The following is a 12,667-nucleotide window of genomic DNA, read 5'->3' as shown; positions in this document are numbered from 1 at the left end:
GGAAGATAGTTAAGTCAGCCAGTACCTTTCACATGGAAAACGCCAAGATGCAATCAGTTAAAACGTTCTGCTATCTTGGAATAACATTTGCAGGGGATGGGAAATGGACAAACGAACATGATAATGTGAGCTTCAAAATGAGCAGGAACACTAATGGTATATTTAGATTTTCAACTAAACTGGGGGATAGAAGAATAAAAGATATGATGGCCATTTATAACGCTAGGTGTGTTTCGTCTGCGTTATATGGGGCGGGAGTTTGGGGCCACCATTGCGGAAAGACACTCCAGCATGACGAAAACAAGTTCCTCAAGCGTTTATTGTGTGCTCCTCCCTCAGTATCAACAGAACTAGTTCATGAGGAAGTAGGAATTGATTATATTTCGGATCTAGCAGCGTTACGCCCTTTGAAACTCTGGCTTTCTATTTGGTCGAAAACTGAAACGCTATTTACACAAACGATCATTAGAGATTGTCTGAGGCTCAATAACTTTTCCCGTATTCCGTGGCTTAGTTATATTCACCACTGGTATAACCTCCTATTTGAATGCAACATTCTTTTGGAACCTGAGTTTGCAGCATCAATTTCAAAGAAGGAGCTAAAAGCAACGTTTTTATCACATAATAAAGAGGTTAGAGTAAGGCTGTCCAGGAAGCTACCTACTTCTGTTTTCTATCAGGAACTAAACCTAAGTAAAGGCTTCCAGGCATACTTAACCACAGTGACACGCAACTCCTATCGATTTGTTTTAACACGCCTTAGGTTGGGAATTGTCCACCATTTAGTGGCATTCCCGCACATGAAAACTAGCACCAATTCCGCATGCCCATGTGATAACATTTCGAGACAAAGTTGTTTCCATTTTTTAATGTTTTTTAAATTTTATTATTCATTTAGAAAATTTTATCTGAAACCTATCTTTTTAAAATATAATGTTCGTTCCACTAAAATGGCAATGAAGCTAATATCTTCTCTAGAAGGTGCAGATATCTGTTTTTATGTTGCTTCGTATATATTGAAATGTATAGCTGCCAGGAAATCTATAATCCTCTGAGTAACTACGTATAGCCAAACATAAAATTGTAAAGATACATTTTATTTCGCCATGATTGTACATGTGTAATTATGGAAGTACTTGACACTTTTATGCGCCTTGCACTTTAGCAAGTCTGTCTCTAAACTGCTTAGCACTTAACACTTTATTGCGAAATTTGCACACAATTTATTTCCATTCTTATATTAGTTTTAAATTTTGTAGGAAAGTTTGTTGCAGGAGAATTGTTTAAAAATGTTGCCCTTTTGCTCATCATGTGACTACGGAAGCACACAACACTTTATTGATGTCTTTTGCACCCAGCAAAGATTTGCACAAAATGCTTCGCATTCAACACTTTATTGTGAAATTTGCACGTAGTTTATTAACTAAAATACTATAGAAATTTTTCTTAGCAGGGGTACCGTATGGAATATATGCATAATATTAGAGAGGGATGTATGGCATACCTTGTATTGTAGATGGTCTCGTTTCGGTATCTAACGATCCTTCTTCCTATGCGCTGCAATTAGTTTTGTAACCTTGATGATTTTAATTTGCCATACCGACAAATGCACTGTTTTATTGTTCTGCTTATATGGTTGTGTTTGACAAACCGAATAAATCATTTTGAACTGAACTGATAACATCGACATAAATACATGTCCTCGAATTTGAATTATTTGCACTTTATTGCGACAACTGCCATTTTAAGCCTGTATTAATATCTTGTACTGTAATCTTGATGCATAAAGTTTTTAATTTACATGCATTTAAGCACTTTATGAAAGCAATAACTTGATTTTACGACAGCAACAATACTAATGCCATATTTTATTTCGCTGCAGTATCATTGTTAATCGGAGGCAAACTATATAGTCTGTTGTCAATATCCATGACTGTTTGTTTGAGCACCTGTCACTTTAAAAATGGGAGAACAACAACACAGCAGCATCATGTGATAAGGGCCTTCAAGGGCCAAAAGGCGTAATGGTTGACTGATAGTGAAATAAAAACAAACTAGCATGTATGTTGTGGTCCGTGTCCGTTCATCTGCACCAGAGAATGGTGAGCAAGTAGCGGACATACCTCATATGTTAAGACTGATGAGAAGGACTCCATGAGGAGGTAATGACTGCTGAGGCACTCCGTCCATGACCATACATGATACATGGTTTCCACAGTGGGAGGGACACTAGCTACATTAGGTGTGGAACTGGAGGGAGGAGACAGGAATACTTTGGATCGTTGTCAGCTTCCCTATATTATGGAGTGCTTTATTACCATTAATGTTGCGTCGCAGCATTATTTGTTTAACATGGGGAAACTAATAGTTCCTACAGCTGCTACGCATCCTTCTGTCACTATTGACAGTATGTTTAAGAGTGTGGTTGTCATTGTCACCAAAGAAATTGAATTAGGGGAGCATAGACAATCCTTGGAATGTGGGGCGATACAGACCTTACCTGGTTGCGATCCTATGCCTATGCCTGTCCTGACAATAGATGGGGGTAATCCTTTATATACTATGGTTTATCCCGAATCCCCCACGGGCAATATTGTTGGTTCTGAGTTTGGTGCTTACCTGACCCAACAGTCTGACCCTACCACTGTCTTCGCCACAACCGCGACTGTGGCTACTAAATGTAAAAAATTTATTGGAAAGCCCCTTGGTGCAAAAAGAAAACAGCCCCCACGTACTGGTACACCCCGAAGCGATGTAACTTCTTGGATAGAGCCGCAACCTGTATTAGAACCTCTGGTCCAACCATCAATGACTAATGCCACTCAATCCTTTTATTCTCACACTGTAGCTATTTTGGATGCAGAATTATCCCTCCTTGATGTCGTTTGGTCTGACTAGGGTTCCAGTTCCTCATTGTCCACCGCAGGGTACTTCTACACAAAGAACTGCGACTGCCAGCTGTTAAACACCAAGCAGCTCACAATTCTGTAAGCTGTGGAGACCTGCTTGCACTAGCATGGAATGTTTTAGCTACAACCCTTGACTCTAAACCTAAGTCTATCACTGCACCTAAAGCTACACCTGAATAAATTGGCAAGAGTGTTAATGCTAATGCTAGTGCTATCCATCGTTCTGTAACTGGGACCCGTCTCAAAAGTAATAAGGACATGCTAAATTTGGCCACAGCTGCCTGCCCCTATGTCCTAGTGTTGGCAGGAGTGCCCCAACTCAAGGATGACCAAAATGAATCATGGGTATTGCTGCGCAATAATTGTGTTGATTGGCTATGTAGGAACAAACAGTTCAACATTATGAATATGAACAATATCATCATGGAACGAAGAGTGGGGTGGATCTGTTAAGAACATCGAAAGGGATTGCATTGTATTAAACTTTTATAGACCATCTCTAGTTAGGGCCATTTTGAAACAGTATGGGGTCTCTTATTGTAGGAACACTAATATTTGGGTACTTCCCCTTTGTTAATTTTATAAACCATCTTCAGGGAGAGCTGCATTTGACTTATTTACCCTTGCTGACCAGAATACATTTGCAGTGTTGACCGACCTTGAGGACTTGGATTGACTGAGTCCAAAAGCAGCTGATAAGGCCGACCTGTCACCATTAAGATCACCGCACAAGCCCCTGATAGACATTCACTTGAGTGAAGAAGGGGCCCCTGTATGTGATAATCAGGCCCTGAAAATATTTCACTGGAACGTGGCCGGTCTACAATCAAGGCTAACATTAACTTACTGAGTACAACTAATTAGCCAATATGACATTTTAATGTGCCAGGAAACCTGGCCTACTAGTGACATATGTCTTGATGGGTTTGAGTGCCATAATATTCTTGCAGCATCATCCAAAACGGGATACACTGCCGGTGGTTTGGCCAAACGGGTAAATATTGCAGCGGGAGGTTGTGCTAAGGCCATATCCACACATGATGGAAATTTTCAGGTTATAAGACATAAAAGGGGTATGACCCTATACCTGATTAATTTCTATAACAAAAATTTCAAATCAAGACCTAACATTAACTTCATGAAGAATATTAATTCATTTGGCATATGTTTAGGAGGTGACTTTAATGCAATAGATCAGATGTTAATGCCAATCAGCTGTAACATAACTAGTGAGGCCTGGGAGGGGCATTTTGCTACTATATATAAGGGCCACATCATTAGCAAGAGTGATATCTTTGATGCCCATCCCTAAAGGGGTAACGATGTCCCTGGCAAAGTAATGGTGGCCATTGATCAGAGCATTGATCAGAGCATGGGTGATAAGGCCCCGGAACCTGACAGGGCACCAATAGATCTTATTACACATAACCCTGATCTTTGGGCCCGCTCCTGCTCAATGTTTTTAATAGTTTAACTTGCTCCCCCTTACCATGCACATGGTCAACTTCTGTTATCGTAACAACATTTTAAAAGGGTGATCATTCCAAACCTGGTTGTTACAGACCCATTTCATTGATAGACACAACATTGAAAATCTTGGGGAGGGTTCTCTACAACAAGATCAAAGACTGGGCTGAGGAGAATTCTATCTTGCCCCCTTGTCAATACGGCTTTAGGAACAATGTCGGCACAGTAGAGCAGTGTCTAAATTTAAATTAATTGTTGGAAAGTACACCATTGCCCAACGTTCACCGAACTACCTGGCATTTATGGATTTGACCTCAGCGTTTGACGGTGTCAACTGTTCAAAGCTGTGGTCAATCCTCTTAGAGAGTGATGTGGATGAGAACCTGGTGCATTTTTTAGCCCATTTACAAGGAGACATGAAGGCCAAGATCAGAATAAATACGTGGGGGGATCCAACGATATTGGTGTTTTTAGGGGGTAAGGCAACGGTGTGTTTTAGCTCCTTTACTTTTTAATTTGTATATTCATAATTTACATCCATTGTTAATAACCCTTACGAAGGACGTCCCAAGAATTAAAGGGTCCATCCTGACATCTTTATGGTACGCAGATGATGCAGTCTTGCTGGGTGCACCCCAAGAGCCTTGCACCTTTTTGTATGGGGTTCCACGACTTTTATGGCCTCCCTAGACTTATGCACTAATTATACAAAATCTTTTATCATGCCATGTTGGCCCAGGAAGTGTAAAATGAACGCCCTCTCTGCTGGTAGTCATAGTTTACAATGCACAAGCACTTTTCCTAACTAGGGATTGGTTTTTGCTGCTAACGGCCTGTGGACAGACCATGCTGTGTACTGCAGGAATACGTTGTCTAAGTCCATTAACGCAGTGCTTAGTCTAATGCAACCGAGGAAGGGGGCTATTTTACCTATTTTAGAAAACTTTTACGGCTCAGTGCACACCCACAGAAACCTATCGGGCTGAGGTTTGAGGCATCTCCAATTGTCATAACATTCAGAACGAACTTCTGTCGTAAAACTCTAGAGGCCCTGATTTCCTTGCCCTAGTATGTGTGTCATAGTGAATTAAATCTACATTATGTTGAAGATTATATTAGAGCCTGTCCTGCACTGTTTTGGCTCGCTATATGGAAAAATAAGGTTGTGTCTCTTACAAGAGACATCATACTGGATTGCCTTCATTGAGATAAAGGTATGAACATCCCATGGCTAGCTGGGGTGAGAACCAGTTTGTGTACAGTTGGCTACGGATACGCCTTTGATAAACCCAAGGATTTCGACACAGTAAGCAAAAAGTAGGTACGGGCAGCCTTATATAAGAGCTATCACGAAGATAGAGTGACCAAAGAGACCAGCAAATCAAGTATGCTTGAGGTTTGAACGTCGAGAATGATCACTCATTAGCTGGGTATTTGGCCAAACCCATGAAACACTTGGAAAGTAGCCTCCTTTTTCGCCTTAGGGCAGTTACAGTTAAGTACTTATTGTGCTTTCCTCTGGGTTTTTGCGCAAACCTTGATTCCTCTCCCTGCCCACGCGATGGACGTTCGGGCCAATCTTTATTACATTTTCTATTTTTCTGTGGGTATTATGTGCAATGTACAAAGTTCTTCTTACTCCTCTTTTTTAAGAAATGTCTTAATGTTGATTATAGAGAAGCATTTAGAACTATTCTTGAATTGGGCAATGATTAATTAATTATTCGTACAGGGGCTATTTTGAAAACTGCCAACGGAGCTCGTAACTCGATGAACACTGTATGATTGTATTTTAATAATCCTGTAAGTCTTTTCATTTTATGCTCTCTTAACTGTCTCGTTTCTGTATGTTTTATTGATTACACCATTTGTCTTTTATGGATACGTTTTATCCGAATAAATTCATGAAATGAATGAAAATGAAAATTGCGTCGCAGGACTGTCAGTTTGGGTACCTTTATAACCTGGTTCTCATGATTCCATTCCCAATCAGTCTGTTTTCTGTTTGAGTAGGATCTTCTGTGGTGTAGATGCGGTTAAGATGTGGTTAATATTTCATGTATGCGTTTGGTTGTAAGTTGTGTTGTTTGATGTGTGTAGCTGGAGATATTGGCTAACTCATTTGCGAGTGTCATGCTTGGGGTATGTGCATGAGAGAACTGAGAGATTGGTGTATTGTTAGGGTGTGCTGTAAGCTGATCAAGATGTGCGGTGTTGGTTGGCTGTTGGTTTAGAATGTTATGGTTTGTCTTCGATATGTATATTGTATTATGATGAAGGGAGTGCTGTTATGAGCTCAGTGAGGCCAACGCATGTAGTGCCTCGAACTGTGTTGGAATGATGTGCAATGTACTGAATAATGTGCCTTGTTGAGGTTGTGATTGTTTACTATGGTTGCTTCTTTTGTGACCCTCAAATCGATTAAATATCTGACCTTTATTTTGTGTACTCTGTGTGAGTTTTGCTGGATCTTGGCGGCTACTTTCTAGATAGATGGTAGTGTTGTATGCTCAAAGACTGCAAAGTATTAGTCATATTTGAATGGCTCTGCATTCCCATGTGCCGCTCTGGGAAGCGTGCACATTTTTTTGTGTTGCTTACTATTGTGTGTGCTTTTGTAAACTTGTTGCTAATTATTGACATATGCTGCTTAATTCCAGCATTCCCGCATTTAGTGCTATATCTGTATGCAAGATCTATTGGCTTTGCCAATGTTTTTGGCTTGTTTTTGGCAATTTTTTATGGCGCATCTAGGCAGCTCACATGCTGTCTCTTCGAGACATGCTGTATTCACTCCGATGCCTGTCTTGGATGGTTCAGCATTGACGCCCATCAAGTAATCTCCCTGTCCCTTCCAAATACCTAGATGAAATGTCAGACACGGCAGACGCAGTTTTTGAAATTGTCTCTTTAATTTTCTCTGATGCGAGGATTTCCCCTACACCCCTCCCGCTTCACTGGTTGTTGCTTAAGCAAGCCTCTGTCACTGGACCTTCAGCAGCCCAACCTTGCAGCACAGTTAAAGCAAGAATTGGGCAACTCCCATCGCATTTTCTCTGACTCTTTTTTATATAATGTGATTTCAAGTGACCCGAAGCTGTTGGAGTGCTTTACATGAGCGCTAGTTACATTACACAATGTCCGAATAACTTTTGGGGGCATTTTTGTAGACCATGAATTCGAGACTGACCCAAAGGTATTGAAGCACTTTACAAAAGCACAGTTGCATTACAAAATGGCAGGTAAAAATTTTTTTTTTAGGTGCGCGGAGATTAAGTGATGCCGCCGCCGCCCCTGTTTATTCATCATTTTCCCTCCACCTGACAAATGGGAGCAGCATTCATCCCTCCAAGTCGCTGCATTTCCACCCGCTGCCTCTTCATGTCGTCCTCTTCCTCTCAGAGCTCTAATTTCAAAGCACATTCATGGCAGCTCCCCAGAGACTGTGAGACATTTTTTAAATAAATAATCTGAATTTGAGTGACCTGAAGGTGCTGGAGCGCTTTACATGAGCGCTAGTTACATTACACGAAGGTCAGAATAATCTTTGATGGCATTTTTATAGAGCGTGAACTCAATTGACCCAAAGGTATTGGAGCTATTCACAAAAGTGGCACTTACATTACACAAGGTCCAGTTAAATGTTGTTGTTTTTAGTTGCGCAGAGATTAAGTGATGCTGAAGCCATCCTTATTTATTGATTATTTTCCCTCTACCGGACAAATGGGAGCATTTTGTTGTTGCTATGTCCAGTGTTCCTATGCCCGGGGGGCGGGGGGGGGGGACAGAGGGCCGGGGGATTGCTGGTTAATAGATGGTGCGAGCAGATTTTTCAATGGAAAAATCTGGAGAAGTGTGCCTAGGGAATAGAGGCATTGGGGAGGATGGATGTGAAGTCTCCACCATTGGAAAGTACTTCGCTGCTTTTTTTCATAGGCTGTACAATACCCTATTGATCCAGTCGCACCCAGAATGTTATAGTGCTATTGACTTGCATCAATGCTCTTGTTTTTCTGCCTGTGCATTACACAGCCTCAGGATGTGTCCATAAGGGTTTCCTGAGGCAAGCATGTATTTCTGAATCACACTGCATGACCAATATGTAATAATTGTATAGTGCTTCAATCCCTGGTGGCACAGCACCCAGGATAATGTGCTGCATGGCTAAACACTTATAAGGTCCCAAAGGCAAGACCTATTGGCTATGCCAATGCTTGTTTTACTTTTAACTAAGCTGCACAGCAGATTTGCAGTTGTTCAACATGCCAAAGAAAACATTTCAATCTTTTTAAGTCCAGTTGTACAGCTGCATGGCTGCTGTGCAACATGGTTGAAAATAAAAGAACAAAATGCTGACACAGGCAGCGTTGCCTGCATCATAGCACTTTTTTAAAATACTTTCAGCCGTGCTCCACAGCAGGTTGGCTGCTGTACAACATGGCTGAAAACACTGGAAAAGCCAACAGATCTTGTACAGGTGAGGCCTATTGACTTTGCCAATGTGTGTTCTGACTGCTTGGGGAAGAGCTTCCCCAGCTGCCCGAGGTTGTGTATTTTCTTAGTAATTATAATCAGTGTGAATAGCATGCTGACATTACTAAGTTTAAACTGAAAGTAAGACAAGTCAATTGGCTCATTTTACCTTCACTTGCATCAGTGCGTTGGGCATTTCTTGGCCTCCTGATCAACGATTGTGAAGCAAACTGTATTTTTGGAAAGGGCGATCCTCCCCTTTTCAATGATATCTCTCTCCAGTGGGTCCCTGCTAAGTGCTATGCCCCAGAAGAAAAAAACATCAAGCTTTCTGCCTCCCAGAGAGGGGCCATTTGGGGGTGCTTATCCCAATTGCCCATCCCAAGGGGGACAATGAGCCCACCAAATGGCAGGGAAATTAATTGGCCAAAATAGAGTGGTGGGCTCAGCCTATCAATATATCGAGAATGCCCAAACCCCAGAATAGATGGCACTGCCTTTTTTGCCCATTTGTAGACAGATCAGTTCAATATACCACCAATCTGCCCCTTGGAAAGGGGAGGCAGAAAACCCACTAGACATCAGTGGGAAAAGGGGGGGGGGACGATGATAATCGGGCAGTGCCCCAACCCCAGAACGCACTTAAGTATGCAAAAAGTGCTGGATAGAATGCATGAATTCATCTCAGCCACTGGTAACTACTCAGGCCATATCTAATCTCAACTGCTGGTAATTACTCTGGACATATCCCAAATGGTATTTTGCACACCATGCCACCTAGGTTTGTACCCAGCCATATGCAAATCAGCCTTGACCCTGCTCCAGTGGAAGCAGTCCTGCTCCAACTGCCAGGCCAGGTCCTCTCTGAACTATAAGCCAAGCAACTCAGGACTGGTGTCACTCTTATTAAAGCTCATCAACCTGGTACAGCTTGGTTCCAGTGGCACAATGGCACAACACCCGCATCTGGGTATACCCATCCTACTTAGGGCAACACACTGAAGTATACAAAAAGTGATGGATGGAAGGCTTGAATTAATCTCAGCCGCTGGTAATTACTCAAGACGCATTCCATTCCATCATTATTTTGCACACCATGCCACCTCAGTTTGGACCCAGCTATGTACAAACCAATCTTGACTCTGCTCCAATGGGATCAGTTGAGCCCGAACTGCTAGGCCAGGTCCTACCTGAACCGAAACAAAAGTAAGTCAGGCATGTTTTGCTCTTATTAGAGCTCAGCAGCCAACTATAGATTTGTTCCAGTGGCACAGCATGCATGGGACCCACGTCTGGGCATACCTATCCTTCTTAGGGTGACACACTAATGTATACAAAGAGTAATAGATGCATAAATTAATCTCAACCACTGGTAATAACTCAGTCCACATCTAATCCTCAGCCACTGGTAATTACTTTGGCCGCATCCCAATCCATCGTTATTTTGCACACAATTCCACCTCAGTTTGGACCCAGTCAGGTGCCAATCAGTCTTGACCCTGCTCCTATGGGAAGAGTGCAGCCTGAACTGCCAGGCCAGGTCCTGAACAGGAGCAAAGGGGCAGGTATGCCCAGACATGGGTCCAATGCACATTGTGTTTCTGGAACCACGCTATACCTGGCTGATGAATGCTAACTAGGGCAAAATTGATGATGCTTGTTTTCTGGATATTGAGCTGTGCCTTCATTCCAGAATGAGTCCAAAAATATTTTTGCTGCCTCAGGGCAGATTGGGGGTATGTATCCACAATATGCCCACGCCTGAGGGAGGGAGCAGAAAGGCCTCCAAGCACCCCAGATTTCTACATGGCTAAAAAATAAACTGTGAGGGTGGGTCACCCTGCCATCAGTCATGCCCCCATCCCAAAAAGAGCAATACAGTCTTTCTTGAAAGCCCACTAGGCACCAGAGATTTCATAGGGCAGAAACTAGAGCGCTGGGGTGGCTCACCCTGGCATTGGGCCTCGCCCCCACCCCAGTAGGAGCAAAACAGTTGCTCTGCCCAGCTCCCCTGGGTTTCTTATAGGGGGATTTTATGACCCCCCTCCCCCAGGTTGCAGAAAGCCTATTAAACACAAGGGACTTTGTCATGGTTGAAAACACAAGCGTTGGGGGGTGTCTCACTGTCATCTGGCCATACCTACTCCCCAAAATGGCCATTACAGTCTTTCTGCCCCCTGGAGGACAGATTGATGGGCTGTTTCCAAATTTGGAAGGGTGTTGAAAGTTCTTTAGACACCAGGGATTTTTTTAGGTCTAGAAAAGGTTTAAAGGTGAGGGTGGCACACTTTGGTACTGGGCCATGCTCCCACCCCGAAAGGGACAACAGTATTTCTGTCCATCTTCCTACCCCTCACGCCGCACCCCACCCCCCCCCCCCGCCAGGGGATGGAAAGTGGCTATTTACCCCAAATCAACCCCTTGGGCACTAAAAAAAATGGTACCCACATTTTGTGGTAGGGATTTTGAGGATCCCTGCAGATTCCAGGCCTTTCTCTCAAAACATTTTTTTTTTAAGTGTGTTTATAGCCACAGTTTGCATGACATTGTGTTATGGGTACAAAAAGATAGTGGCAGCGATGCAAACCATACCATTCTGGACTCCAGCTGGTGTCTACTTTTCAGAAATAGCTGGATTTGGTTGGTTTCTGTGGGTCGCAACCAAGCCCAAGCCTGAAATTCACAGCTTCCTACATTGCAAAATACAGTCAATTTTGATAGGAAACATTTGATCTCTCCTAGTTGCGTTTTGAGGAGTTTCCTGTAAGTCCACCCACACACATGACATACTGTTTTTATCAAGGGAAGTGTGGGAAGAGAGAATAATAGACAATTTGTTATTACCAATTGAATTCCATTCCATTGTTTGCCTCCTAACACAAGCCAATGCACAAAATGCCCTCTGAATCCCTTGATAGTATGGGTAAACCAAAATGCAAAGGTGTATAAATAACCACTGGTCCTAAACAATGTTTCTTGTGCAAATTTAAAAAATACATGGGTTCCTTCCATACCAGTTTCCCTTCTTTAGATTTTACAATCTGAATTGCTATATATTTGGTACACAATGAGAAATCATCAAGGGCTGCAGCTCAGTTGTTGCCTCTAGGTGTTGCATGTTTTTTTAACAATCAGCAAAAACGATATCCTAGTGACCAGAAGCCTCTTATAAACGTGAAGATGTGTCACTTTTGTGATTTGGTCAATGAAAAAAAATGTATAGATGAAAATGTTGTCTAATTGCTATTTTTCCCTAATAATTTTCATTTTTTCACATTTCAATGATTAGTTTCTTAAGGAAAACCATGAGCAATCTATACAGATGACAGCTTGCTGAATTAAAAATTGTATCTAATCCAGTTTTCAGTACTGTATAGTTTTTTTGGTTCTCTTATGCATTTCACACAAGTTTTCATGACAAACTGCATGTAGACTGATACCGCACGAAAAGTAGTAAAAATAGACCTGCAGTTAAAAAAATGCAAAAACTGTGATTTAGAAAGCAATTGTTCTGCATGCAAGTCATTTTAACAGCCTTAGGGGGGGGGGGCGCTGGTTTTTGGAGTAGTTTAATTTACTATTCCAACTACAGTCTGCGCAAAAGTAGGGAAGGTGTTGGGCTTTAATTCCAACACCACTCCAACATTTCACCCCCCCCCCCCAAAGCAATTCATTGTAACGGCTCGAGTGCAGAACGAATGCATGCTAAAGGCTCATTTGTTTTGCTGCCATTGCTGTGAAGGCAGTGTGATTGCCACTTCGTCCTAAAGGACATTTTCCGTACTTCAATGACTTCAGAAGTCTGCCCAGTTCCATTC

The 12,667-nt window shown here is 42.2% G+C and overlaps 1 protein-coding gene across 1 annotated transcript in view; it reads right to left on the bottom strand.

The window, feature by feature from the left end:
- LOC144798021 (polycystin-1-like protein 2) overlaps positions 1-12,667 on the bottom strand; it is an 849,694-nt gene that overhangs the window by 789,384 nt on the left and 47,643 nt on the right. The gene's annotated exons all lie outside the window — the stretch shown is intronic.

The sequence above is a fragment of the Lissotriton helveticus genome, chromosome 12 (genome assembly GCF_964261635.1).
Source record: "Lissotriton helveticus chromosome 12, aLisHel1.1, whole genome shotgun sequence".
In the NCBI taxonomy this organism is placed as follows: Eukaryota; Metazoa; Chordata; class Amphibia; order Caudata; family Salamandridae; genus Lissotriton; species Lissotriton helveticus.
This window is presented reverse-complemented; position numbering and strand designations above follow the sequence as displayed.